At 38.1% G+C, this 14506-nt stretch overlaps 1 protein-coding gene across 4 annotated transcripts in view; it reads right to left on the bottom strand.

Moving 5' to 3' along the window:
- TRPC4 (transient receptor potential cation channel subfamily C member 4) overlaps window positions 1-11969 on the bottom strand; it is a 170706-nt gene extending 158737 nt beyond the window's left edge. Inside the window, exons 1-2 of one of the 4 annotated variants that reach the window (XM_032496266.1) lie at window positions 10987-11302; window positions 10424-10619 (exon numbers count right to left, since the gene is read on the bottom strand). The gene's annotated coding sequence lies outside the window, so the exon portion shown is untranslated. Of the gene's footprint in view, window positions 1-10423; window positions 10620-10986; window positions 11303-11682 lie in introns of those variants that run through there. The other 3 variants (XM_032496267.1, XM_032496268.1, XM_032496269.1) reach the window with 3 other exon arrangements.
- Window positions 11970-14506: the final 2537 nt, after the last annotated feature.

Below are 14506 nucleotides of genomic sequence, written 5' to 3'. Positions count from 1 at the left end.
CTATGGTAAGAAGTAAAGACAGTACCTTATCAATAGCTCATCAATAATCAGATAAATATTTTGTATTGGTTGGTCTTAAATTTATATTTCAAATAAATAGCAAGAAATTTCAAAGCCCTGCTAAGAATTTTAAGAAGATAAATGGAAGACTAGGAATAGACTTACCATATGACCTAGTAATCCTACTCCTGGGCATATATCCAGAAGGAACCCTACTTCTAAAAGACGCCTGCACCCCAATGTTCATAGCAGCAATATTTACAATAGCCAAGACATGGAAACAGCCTAAATGTCCATCAACAGATGACTGGATAAAGAAGTTGTGGTATATTTATACAGTGGAATACTATTCAGCCATAAAAATGACAACATAATGCCATTTGCAGCAACATGGATGTTCCTATAGAACGTCATTCTAAGTGAAGTAAACCAGAAAGAGAAAGAAAAATACCATATGATATTGTTCATATATGGAATCTAAAAAAAAAAAATAGACAAATGAACTTAAATATAAAACAGAAACAGACTCAGAGACATAGAATACAAACTTGTGGTTGCCAGAGGGTAGAGGAGTGGGAAGGGACAGACTGGGAGTTCAAAATTTGTAGATACTGACAGGTATATATAGAATAGATAAATAAGTTTATACTACATAGCGCAGGGAAATATATACAAGATCTTGTGCTAGCTCATAGTGAAAAAGAATGTGACAATGAATATATGTATGTTCATGCATGACTGAAAATTTTGCTCTACACTAGAAATTGACACAACATTGTAAACTGACTATAACTCAATAAAATAAAATTAAAAAAAAGAAGATACATGGAAAGTATTTGTTGCATGAATTAAAATTAAAAGGTTAATTCTTTTTAAAGTGAATGATTGCCTATGATTAATAAATTAGTAGTATATCTTTAGTATTTTGCTATTTCAGACATTTAAAATATTCATATAGATTTTTATAGTGAATTCATATAGTGTTTATCCTTGTGATTGTTGTCAGCATCCATCTTAGTGTAAAACGCAAAAATGGCTAGAAATTCCAGAACCAGCCATGTAATGATTTTCCTCTCATAATGCAGCAGAGAGTATAATGGATCATTCTTAAATGCAGTAGTTTAAGTTAATTGTACAACTTGCTGGTACAACAAGAAAGAATATAATGATATGAAGTCTCCTTTCTTAAAATCCTTCATACAAGCCCTTTTGATATGAAATTTTCTTAAATATATTGGAAAGAAACTTTATGTCTAACCTAAAGAAAAGAAACTGGTAATAGTATTTTATCAGAGGTCATATCAACAGATGTTGCAATTAAATTTTAACATGAACACAAAATCTTACCACAATTTTATAAATGTTCAGAGAAATCAATGTTCATCATACTTGCCGTCTACCTATGGAAGTACCCTGATCTGGTAGAGGCCGCAGGGAATGTGGGTTCCAACATGGCCAGTCCTCTGTCATAAGCCTCCAGTCTACGTGGGAGCAGCCATAAACAATGGACCAATAGACAACTGAAAATGCTCATCTGCAGATACGAGGACTAAGGGCGTGCAAGCAATAGGTAGTACTGAATACTGCATTGGAAATAAACCAAAGGGTAAATGAAACTCTTTGAGCAGTCACTGGGTTTGTTATACCTGCATATCCATTTCATCATGATTAAAATCAAAATAAATTCTGGCAGACTCTGAAACACTCCTAAAAGCTATTAAATACCAATACGTTTTATGAGTAGAGATTATCTTTAATCATATTAAACATTTGACACATAATCCTTGTATATTTTTATAGATGAGAAAATCTTGACTCTTAAAACCATTGTGAGTGGCTCAGCTTTCAAATAGCTTTCTTTACATAAACTGAAATGAACCGAGGTTGTATGTTTCGAACATATCCTGGGTTATTCAACAATAGATCCTTCCCTTTAAAATACTCAATTTGTTTACTTCTTAATCAAATTGTCTCCTACCTCTATTTTATTTTGTAGCGATCTACGTTCAAAAATAAATCAGAGGCTAAAATATTGCAACATAAAGCAAATCTTATACATTCTGTGTTGTCAAAAATTATTACCATTGACTATTAATCTAAAAAAGAGGCAGTTTTTAAGATTTCATTGTACCCAATATTTCAACAATAGCAGTGTAATAACTAGAAAGAAAGTATTTAAGTAGGCTGGAAAGTTATGCTTTAAGCTCTGGTTTTAGTGGTTCACTGCTAAGTACAACAGAATAAAACCCGGTTTTTGTGCTTCAGGTTAAAGTTGTTGCTATTTTATATGCTGGAAAAAAGTCTTTATCATAAGAACTATTATGATGAAACGTTTTTTCATTAAGGCTTTTTTATTCGTGAAAGGGCAAAATCATTTGCTGGTTCACTTTGTTCCAAGAACGTGCTGAAGTACTAAATAGAAATACGCTGTTCAGTTCTCTAAGTAGCTTGCCTATTACAAATCAAAATGTTAAGCTGTGAGGTTAAAATGAACCAGATAAGCAAATAAGTCTTTTCCCTCTGCCAACGTTTTCTTTTTATACAGCACATACAGAGAGACATATCTCTTTTTTTTTTAGATACAAAGCTATTTAATATCCTATAGAGCATAATAACCCTAACATTTGAGTGTTCTATAAAAATATTGCTTTCTTTTTAATTATCAAGGCTTTCAGAGGCATAGAGGTAGGCACTTGATTATATCACACGATGACTCTCAGAAAATAAAAACTTCTGGTAAAGACTGGGTAATACTAGGAATGTAGTTCCCCAAAAATCCTGTTTTAAAAAGATGAATGTAGCTTGGTCCTTTTTTTGTTTGCCATATTTAAGACTAGGAGGTGGATGCCCTCTTTCTAGTTGTTAGATACATTCTCAGCTGTAGACAAAAGAGCTTCCTCGAAAACAATCCCAGGATATACTGAGAACTCCTAGAATGGGTTCATCTGTCTCAGACTGTCTTGAGCCAAAGTTTTTTATGCCCCAAAGCAAAGGGTAAGGGGGTGAGGATTCCAAGTCACTACACCCCTAGTTCTGAAACTGGCTTCCTCTCTTAGGTTTGCGTCTTTGGTTCAAAGGGGGATGACAACATGTGGATGCATCACCGTAAGTCTGTCAAGACCACGGAAAACAACTGATCTCCCAGCATAAGTCACCTTTGAACTGTAATTCAGTAACATCTAAGTACAAAAGGAAAGCATCCTCTTTAAGGGTGTCAATAATGCTATTTAAAGTTAATATAAATTTAATTGGAAATTCTAAGTCCTACTCTTATAGGAAACAATAATTTGAGGCAAAAAGGATGCATTTGGATTTCTTCCAACATGACCCAATGTTATTTTTTTTTTAATTCCAAGTATAGACTCTATTTATTTTAGCATGACTTGTGTTATTTCCTTAATGAGTTCTCCATTTCCAGGAGAAGAGGACAATAAAACAGCAAAACATCGACAAGATAATATGGGACACTAGGACATACTAAGAGGTTTTTGAGAATCCTTTGTTTGAAATCTTAAACAAAAAGATAACATGTGCCCCTCTGTATTCTCAGCATCTAGAAGAGTTACTCGTATGCTTTACATAAGTCCTTCAGAAAGCATTCCACATGTGTGTATGTATTACATATATTATATATGTGTATATTTCAAAAAATCACTTAGTAAGATTTGAGAGTCTTGCTTAAAAAAACTTTTGACTTTGATGACCTTCCAAGTCGTTCATTACGTATCTAATTATTCTACAGGGACACTAATACACTGGCAAATAACTTCTGTTGTCTTTTAGGGGCTATGCTATGCTCTTTGCTAACAATTTTTATCTCACTGTCTCTGATCATTATTACTCTGTAGGCAGTACTGTAAGAACCCATCCACGAGAGCTGTCTCCCATTCTTTATCATTCTTTATTACTTATATGGCATTATATATTGCTCTATGTATATGTTTATACACACACACATATACAGTATATACAGATGGGCATACATATGTATACTTTATGTTTAATTAAAGAATTTAAATGGAGGTTTTAAATGCTAGTATATATTCAAATGCAGATACATATAGATACATATATATATATAGATAGATATGTAATTAAACAAGGTCCAAAATTGCTTGTCAAGCTACAACTACCACAGAAGAGAATTCATTTAAAGCATAGCCTTCAATGTGATCTTAAGGGTGGGCACCTTCACTGGACTGGTCGTGAAAGAGATCCTTACATAAGATGATCGCCAGCCTGTCACAAACAGTAGGGATGACTGTATATAAAGCAGGATGGATCCTCCATCCTCCACTCAAGGTACACTATGCTCCTGCCTGTCCTCTCACCCCTCTATCACATTCTTGGGGATTCACTATTGGAGTGTTACCATTCCTTGAAAGAACAGCATATTAAAATACAGAGGCTGAGCACAGTAGCTGACAACAGACCCATCACCCATGCATTCATTTATTCCATTCACCCCTTCAATAAGCCTGTGTTGACCATTAATAACCCTAATTCTATGAAAGTGAAAATTACAATGCAATGAGCTATGAACTATGAGCCTGGTGCACAGGATCTTAAGCTTCCTCAACGGTGTTGTTTCTCCACTATTATTTGGAGGTAAAAGATACTAGAAGTGTAGCAGAGTATCTGAACACTGGTCATAAACCTTCATTTGTAACAATTTTACTCTTAGTGAAGTAGAATAAAAAGACTACAAAATCTCCCAAACCCCCCAAAAGCAAAAGCTCATGTCATCCCACAACGGGACATCAGAAACTATTAAGCCATGAATTCTCAGCTTAGATTACCAAATGTAATCACTCAAACGTCTCTGGCTTTCTTCAGTTCAGTATGTATTCCTGAGAAACACTTGTTCTAGCCACACTTCTCACAATGTAATAGAAAAAAACTGCCCTTTCAGAATTCCAGTACAGCACCACTTAAACTAAAGCACATTAATAATTGGTTATGTAAGTCCGGTGAAGACGAGAATTATGGAGTAACTAGGTGACTGGACGTTATATCCATTAAATGACGGCAGGTTATATTTATAACACAGGAAGTAATATGGTACGTACTGTATCGCATAAGCACAATGTTATTATTATAATGGCTTCAGTTGATAAACAAGTTCACAATTCAGTCAACTTAGGAATTAGAAAACTGTGAAATAAATTGAGTATGCTTACTTACAAACGCATAATACTTATGACAATCTAATTCAATTAAAAACATATTTTTTGAGCATCCTCTGGGTTTCTTAAAGGAGTCTGCATCTAGTTCAGGAGAGAGACCTCTACCCATCTGCAAAGCAGAATATAACAAGGGTTTGGCTTGTATTTATACTTGCGACACCTGGAGACAAAAAGGAAACTTTCAAGGAGACAGTGAAATTGAGCTAGGCTTTGGTGCTTGGAGAACATTTTGAGGAAGCAATAAGGTAAAAGTTATTCTGCACAGAGGGAGCTTTGCCAGAAAATGCAAAGATGAAGAGCTAATTTGTGTCTCGTTCATCTATTTCTTCAATGATTCATTTACTAATACTCAACAAACAGCTCCTGAATGGATACCACTTCAGTGCTAATTTTTTGTAATGGCATTACATATATTCCAAAAAGTCATTTCCTCAACTTCAATGTCAATAGGTTTTTGGACATAAGCACATCAGTTTTCAATTCAGGTGTATGTTTAAAACAAAAAAACCCATGCACATTTGTTAAAATGTGCCACCAGCTGACAGATGTCTTTGGGCTATATGAAGTGGTGCTCCCTCATTAAATATCAAGGGGCATTCAAAATAATTAGGCAATTAAAATTAAGACAAAAACAGCTTGTCTAGAAATTTCTCATGACATTGATAAGACACGAGAGAAACCTAACAGGTCTTAACATGACCATGTTTTGTGTAAACCAAGATATGTTATCAACAGCCTACAGATGTTCTAAAGTTTTGAATGACAGTTTTTTATGTAGTAATTACAATCTCTTGACTATTTAAAAATGTGCTACCTTGAATTTTACTTATGAAAATAAACCTTGTTACTCTCCATCTATATGACATGTAGATTTGGGAGTAAGACAGGAAATAATTCCAAGAACAACTTGCTTGAGCTGAGCAGCGCATCTTCTGCTCTGCTCAGAACTGCTGAAGTTTTCCTGAACAGAGTATTGTTTGAAATTCTAGCCTCCTAAAGGGGTTGTTTATGTCCTGTGTTACAACATTTGAAAAATTAAAGAAATAAATAGCTGTAAAAATCTAATGAATTTCTGGATTTTGTTCAGATATTACATGTTTTGTTTTAGAAACTGTGAGAATCAAGTCAAAGGAGTTTGGGCTTCAGAATCAAGCAGACATGGGTTCAAATCCTGACTCTACCACCAAAAAGCTTCGTGGTTTTGCTTTTGTTTTTGTTTTAGTAATTTAGTCTTTTCAGCTCCTTTAAAAGGTGGTAATAATACTTTAGTGTTAAGGTAGCTGTGAAGATAAACAGGAGAAAAAAAATATTTCAAGTTCTTAGCCTAGTTCCTGGCAGACACCAAGTACCCATAAATAATAACCCCCCCTCATTTTCTTCCTTTTCTTTTTTCATAATAGTTCCAGTTTCCCTGTCTTAAGGAAATCTTACCCTTGATAATATTTGTCAAGGAAATTACTTATGGTAAATTTTTCAACACACTTCAAAAATGTAACAGCAAACTACAGGCAGGCAGAATGTAATGAATGTATATCTGATTCATTACACTTCACTTGCCAGTTCTCAGAAAGAATGCAGTGTGCTAGATAAAGCTATCAAAGCATATTTTTAAATTAATGTTTTAATTAACATTTCTATTTTTTATGTGTAAAACTGTGCCCGCGTGTCTTCTGTTGCTTCTCACAGAGTCGTTACTCTAGGACACTGCTGTATTTCAAAGGAAACATTTCTTAAAGGATTGACAAAATATACACTCATGTTAATGGGGAGCATCCACAGTCTAGTTACAAGAGGAGATCAAGTACTGAAACTACTCTCTCTGTTTCATTTCCTATTTAAGTGAAACTGAACTTTCAGAAGAATTGTTGAGATTTAAAAAAAAAAACTTTAAGTATATCATCTCATTTATTGAATAGTTCATGGAACTGTGTAGTTTTAAATGGGTATATTTTCAGTGCATGTGTCTTTAACTTTGTTTCCCAAATGAATGGCTTCTTTTCCTACGTGTGTTTTTTTCATCATAGCATTATTTTGGTAGTACTCATGTTCTCAGAGATTAGGTCTCTATTTGTGCTGATTAAAAAGATATAGCCGTGGTCTGACATCCCTGATCAAAATATTCTCAAATCTCTTAAAATACTGAGGTCTTGACACATCTGGGAAGATTAGAACTAGAAGACATAAGAGGGAGGATGTTCGAAAGCAATTTTTCATCACAGCTAGCTAGCAAATGTCCAATTTAAGTTGGGTTGAATTAACCAGATTTAACGTTTATTTGGTGTGGGTGTGTTTGGGGGGAGGGGAATGATAAAGCATAACTTAAGCTAAAAGACAAGGTTTTTATTTTGAGTTGTCCCTCAATATCATTTTCAATAAGAATCAAAATGCTTATTGTGGGTTTTCCTAGATGTTAAGGAGGTAACACTGGTTTCAGTTTAACCCAGACAAACACAGAAGTAAAGATGCACACTAGACTCTGATCTCATAAAATGTTCAGCAAATATGATTTTGAAAAAAGGAAATTTAATACTTTATTATATTGCCTTCACCTAGCTTGTTTTTAAAAGTAAAACAATTCTGTTTTCATAAGAAAATATTCAGTCCAGAGTTTTATTTTCCTAGCTAATTTTAATGTTCAGCATTTCTTCTACAACTTTATTTCCAAAATCCTTTCTCTCTTTGAGCACTGATACTCACAATATTAACTACTGAATAAATGTGTGCATATCTTTATTTTTGTTGCAATATATGAATGAATTAGAAAAGGTAGATTATTTTAGCTTTCAGTTGCTAGATATAATGTGGATAACCTGAATTGCCATAAGTTATCCTGGCAATTAAACCTGCAGTCATAAAATTCTGACAATATTTTCAACAATAAATTTGTGAAAGTATTTTTAATTCAGTAGGGTTAATCAGCACATCCTAAAGGTTATTATTATACTTCAATAGAAATGTATTATGTTTATAATAGAATTTAAGTTTAAAAGTAAAATGTGTGATCTGAATAAGATTCAAAGTTCTTCAAAATCAGAAGGAACAAAAGCAATGTTTCTGGCAAGTTTCCTACTTATGTAAAGTATAAATTAATAAAGGTTATATTATGTGTAAAGTTATTTGAGCTCTTATATTTTAATAACCAAAGTGTCCATAAAATTCACATAGAATTTTCATTTTCTCATGGTTTTCTCTTTGCATTTTGAACTTGACTTTCCAGGAATAACTGCCACAGAAAAATAAATCATGTAAAAATTACAAAATTTTAAAGCTTATAGGTAATGGACATCAATTCCACCATTTGTATCTTTGAGAATGACCATTAAGCAAGTAAATGGAAACTCATGTTATTTTTCAAGATCAGAGATTTTCAGAGTATTAATATTTAACAGATTTTTCTAAAGAGATACGTTTCTTATACCTGTTGAGCTTAGATCTTCTATGCTTTGATAAAAGCCCATGTTCCTTTAAGTTCTTACTTAAGTGGAAGAATGTTTCTAAATTTGCAATAACGAATCTCCCTACACCTTAAACAGTTTTTCTTTCTACCTCACTATATACTTATTACTTCAGTGAATATTAAACACTACTTATGTATCAATTTCATTAACCTGTGGGTATTTCTCTTTGTAACTTTCTTGGCATAAATCTATTGGTTCTTCACTACAACAGCAAGCTTAGCAGAGCAGCTGAGCTCTGTGAAGGCTCTCCAGCTCTGTGGTCTCTTATTCACAAATGATACAAGTGCTTTCTTTTTTTCTACCTGTGCTGACTCTCCATTAATTCAAGACATTTGCATGAAATGCTTTGACAAAGCCAATTTAACCTCTACTATATGTTGCTTTGCATTAATGACATTAATTCATAAATAGTTTTTAAAGAGCTTCTTTAACAATACCTACTGAATTTGGATACTAACATTCGAATTATTAGTTATCCCTGTATCCTATTAATTTTTTGCCTTCAATACATAAAGGAGGGGTGTTTCTTGTCTACTGTCCAGGTGAATAGAAGTAGGCATCACAAATGCAAGTTTAAACAGCCAAACAGAACACAGTGAGGACGATTTCAGTGTTTTCACATATCCACCCACTCTTACTCTCGCTAATTCAGAGTTTTTCTTTAAAAAAAAAACAAAAAAACAACAAACTCATTACCCTATTTTCTTAAAGAATTTGTAATATATTTTGTGCAATAATTACTGTGATAGAAATCCAGATATTATATGAGACCTGAATTTTTTTTTTTTTTTTTTTTTTTTTTTTTTTTTTTTTTAGTTTTACAAGTCTGTTCTAAATTTCCTTTTAATAAAACAAGTAAACATTGTTTCTGCCTCCTTGCACTCCTTTGGCTTGGTGCTTACTTACTAAGCAACCTGCTGCATTTTATAGCTGTGGATCTTAATTGGGAAGGGCCCCCCTAAGACACCATGTGAACAGGGATACACCAGAGTGGATACAGCATGGTGACCCAGACAAGACACAGAGGTCCCTTTCCGCAGTTTCTCCCACCCTCCTTCCCCTTCGGGTATTCTCTGGTTATCTCATCACAAAAGACAGCTGAGTTCACAGCTGGAACAACAAGTTGTGCTGCGAACGCCAGTGATTCAGCCAAGTCGCAAAGAGGGTCACTGGCTTAATGGGAATTTCAGTTGCCAAGCGAACTAGGAACCCCTAGCCTGGGTCCAGCCACTCACGGATAAAAGTGTTGCTGCCTTTTGATAGAGGATGGAAATGACGCAGAGTGTAATTGGGCGACAGAATACTGATCCCTCTGCTTTCTTCATTACCCCAGTTTAGGTACCAGAGTCTAGGGCTCACTTACATACACCCAGGGGCCACCAAGCTCTCCATCTTCCCTAAATGCATAACAGGCTGAAAGCAGCCTTCCTCCCAGCTCCGCGGCGCGGCTGCTGCTGCTTTGTTTACCATGTAAGTCACACCGGGGGTTCACTCTTGCCCTCTCCCCTGCTTTAAAGCGGGGTATGGCCAGAGGCTGAGAGCACCCCCAAACTCCCGCGGAGCCCGTTCAACCAGAGAAACCTTCGCAGATCCGGTCCCGAGCCTTAAAGAGAGGCCACGCAGCCGGAGCCTCTGAACTCGGAACCCCCCGGGGACGTCCGCCTCACGAGAGCGAGCCGGCTTCCCAGGCGGCTTGAGAAACTTAACGGAGATCCCAGGGAGGAGGCGAGGTGTATGCAGCTCCGGTCAGACGGAGCTCCGAGGCGACACCCTCTTTACCTGCAAAGTTGCAACCTTCCGGCTGAAGAGGGAGCGATTCCAGGCCGGCGGCGCGGGTGCTATGCCCGGGGAGCGCACGCCCGGCAAATTCCAACGGGATATCCTTGGTCTCCGCCGAGTTTTGGAGCATTCCAAGGAAAACGCACGAAGCCGGAGCCCACGCAGCTGGCACCGAGCTGGGCGGAGTGAGGATGCTCTGAGAGAGATGCCACGGGAGGCGGGGGAGGGGAGGCCCCGAAGGGGAGGTGAGCGCCGGGGGAGGAGAACCTCGCCCACCCCCTCCCTTGCGGATCCCTCCGGATAAAGTTAGCGTTCCCACGGCTGCCAACGGATGAACCCAGAGGGAGACACTCAGCCCTCCGTCTCCCACGGCTGCCGGACTCAGGGGCCGCCCAGACTGGGTCCGCGAAGGGCAGCTCATGAGGATGCGCGTCCCACGCACCGCTCCGCGCCGCGGTGAGGGGACCTGCGCGAGGGCAGGACCCCGGCTCGGCTGCCCAGGAAGAGCCTCCGCCTCCCTGGGCCAAAGGTTTGAGGTCAGCCAGTTGGGCAGGAGAGCTCACCTCAAGCCAGCGGTCACGCAGCCACGTCCGCGGACGGAACCCACCCTGCGATCCTGGGTGCCAGCCAGACACACCTCCAGGCTTCGGGCGGGCTCTGCCGGCGGTCGGACCTCAGTTCGCGTCCGGAGCCAGCTTCTGCACACCCGGCTCCCACCCCAGTAAGCAAGCACCCGGGCGGCAGGTCGCCCGACTTGAGAAAGTAACCCCCACCCTCACCCCGTAACTCTCAAAGCCTCTCCCACTCCGCTGCTCTGGGGTCCCGGCACCCCCTCTCGCGTCCTCAAGGTGTCAGACTTCCCCTGCAAGAGCAGGCGTTTGCGGCTCGCCGCTAGTGTCAACAATGGAGACAGTCGCAATGAATAAATGATGAGGAAGCGTCCCACCCACCCGCCCCCAGCTCGCTCCTTCCAACAGGCCCAGGAAAATCAGTAAGTTTCCAAATATTAAGTAAAACCCCAAATGCGCACCAGCCTAGGAGCGCGAGGTTCGGTGGCTTCAGGTGGGATGTGTTGAGTGCGTGCGTGCGTGTGTGTGTGTGTGTGTGTGTGTGTGTGTGGTGAGTGATGCACCCAACAGCGTAGCGAGATTGCAGAATAAAAGTTCTCTCTTGGCAGTCACTTGGATGTTCCTACCTGAAGATAATATTAACGTGCGTAGAGGAAAAGATCTGTATAGGCAAAGTTGGCAATAACTTACTCGCTTGTCACTGCGACGCGGTGATTCCCAGCTTGTCACCCGCGGAGGCTTGGTTGGTCTCGACCTTAAGGACTGGAGAGTTTATTTGTAAAATAGAGTGGCGTCCGTGCGGAATCTTAGCTAGCGGTTACTTGGCTTACGACCCTCGGGTTCTCCTTGATTTCTTTTATTTTCCGAAAACCCTGGGGTGACTGCTGGTCGCTGGTCCCATCTCGGCAGATGCCTGCTCCAGCTTCGCGCTAGTGCAACAGATGAGTGACAGCCCTTTCTCCCAGTCCCAGCCACGCGTCGTTACACCTTCTGGGAGTCAGTGCTCTGCCGACTGCCGGGAGGATCAGTTTCTCCCCAAGAACTAGCCCCCAGGGGAGTTAAGGGTAGGCGGCAAGCCGGACCCATGCGCAGACTCCAAAGCGCCAAATTAAAGAATTTCCTTCTTGGCTGTCTTTTATTTTTTCCTCCTTAGTTCACAAGAGTTGAGGGATTTTTTGTTTGTTTGTTTGTTTGTTTGTTTGTTTAACCACTTTCCTTGTTTCTAAATTTCTCTTTCTCTCTAGCTTATTGCTCTTCTCATGAGTTTATCCCAAGCCCAGACTTGACCCCTGTTGACCCCTGTTCTAAATTTATCAAAGTGCTTCCTCTAGGTCATCTCCTCCCAGGTACTGAGGCAAACTTCAGAAAACAATTAAAGGTGCAGACAACAAAGGAATTCCTTTCTTTCCTCGAACATTTTTGCTTTTTACCACAAAAGTACTTTAACATCTTTAAACAGTTTCTAAAATGTTTTAATGTTAAATAATGACGTTTATGAAACATGCAGGGACACGTGTACCTGTAGACAAGGCAATGGACTTTATAATAAATACAAGTCCAGTTTCTACCTAACAGGGGAGGGGAGGACAATGTATATGAAAATCTGTTTAATGCAATGCAACAGTAAATGTGTTTGTATTTTTTTCTGAAATAACATACTCCCATTAATCATCATTAATTTAAATGTTTTAATGCCTAAGAAACAAAAGTGAAGCCAACAGTTATGGAGGTAACGTCTTGCCTCAGCCTGATACACAAAATTCTACATATTCTGAGTGTGTGTCTTTAAAAATAAACCTCTAATAGAATTCCACATACTGAGATGAGTGTATGTCTTTATCCTACATTTAAAAATACGTTCAAAGGAAAGTGGATCAGTAACACACATCCACTAATTAAGGGTGAAGAACTTTTTACTTTACAACCTTAGCCTCTGTACCAAATTATATGCCTGTTCCTGCCTCTCTTACATTATGTTCTTTATAACAAATAGCATCTCCGTCATGACGTTGGTGAGGGGTGTTTTGTATTATTATTTCCCTAAGTTGTTATTTTTTCCATAAGAAATGTGCCTGTGAATCTGCAGTAAATACAAAACAGAAAGGAACAGTGAGGACAGCCAGCAGAGTAGGCTATGTTTCCAAGGGAAGAAGAATGTTCTATTGATCCCCGAGCGTCATTGCAACACGTTCACTTGATTATTGATTGCTAACCTCATGTGACCTCCTAAAATGATTAGCAATTACAAGAAAATTATTTGAAATCTACTTAAACAACACAGTGAACTGTGTATACTACAGTCATTAGCCATAGATAAGGAGGACAACTTGTTTTTGTTTCAATTTTAAAATATAAATTTGGCTTCATTCCACAAGCCTGCGCTGCACTTAACATGCAATTCACTGAAGTCACAGAAACTTACAATATAAAGTTATATGATGACTGGGAATTACTTTTTAATACCTTAGTCAGAAAAACAAGAAAGTACTCTTCTTTTGAAATTAGCAAGAGACAAGTGAGTGACCCAAGAAATGATAGCAGTGAAACAATTCTCCCCAATGCCTGTTCATTTATAGCAAAAATGTATCATGGAACTGGAGTTACAATTGTTTCAGGAATTCAACTTTCAACTTATTTCTGAAAATTATTCTTACACTTAGGAGTTGATAAGTAACATATGTTTCTTCCAAAGCTGCTATGACTGACTTAGAGACAATCACAGGACAGGTATTTGGAAAATTTAGTTTTGCACATATGACACTCCTGGGATTTTCTGTGACAGTAATTATATATAATGATACCACCATCATTAAATCATGGCCTTTTCTTATCTTAGGCAAATTTGAGAAATACGTTTGCATTGTCTTTCAAGTCCAAGTGACCTGTATTCTACCTGTGTGACCAGGACTTCCCCTGATTCTGCACAAGGTTCACCGAAGGCCCTTCACTGAAAGGCGTAGGTCTGATCAGCTTGCCTTGTAGACCAGACCCTGCTCCAGGTTGTTGCGTCCTCTGTTTTGCCATCAGTTGTAACTAGGCTTTGATCCAATCCACATGGACCATGCCATCGACATAGCTTTTTACTTGCCTTAAAAAAAAAAAATGTTATTTTCTAAGTTTCCAAGTTTTCTTCAAAGACATTCATTTTAATGAATTATTACACATTTGTACAAAATACTGAAGTATTTCTCAAATCTTGAAAGTGTGGGTTGTTTTTATAGTCTTATTCCCTAGTGTAAGACTTTGTTGAAAGCCTTTGTACACGCACTTTTCTCTATACATCTGATTATGTCCTCAGAATAGATTCTTAGAAATAGAGCCACTGCATCCAAATGTGGGAATAACTTAAAGCTCATGGTATGTTAGATATGATTCATTGAGCCCTCATCAGCATGCGGCATATATAATCTGCTTTTTAGTCTTTTCTTTCTACATTTTTGGTGACTTCCTGTTTTTTTAAAATGACATCTCAATGTAATGAGTTGTGTTATTAAGAAATATGACTTTCTCTATA

Source organism: Camelus ferus, chromosome 14 (assembly GCF_009834535.1).
Source record: "Camelus ferus isolate YT-003-E chromosome 14, BCGSAC_Cfer_1.0, whole genome shotgun sequence".
NCBI classification, from domain to species: Eukaryota; Metazoa; Chordata; class Mammalia; order Artiodactyla; family Camelidae; genus Camelus; species Camelus ferus.
The sequence above is the reverse complement of the archived record's forward strand: the minus strand, read 5'-3'. Positions and strand labels throughout refer to the sequence as shown.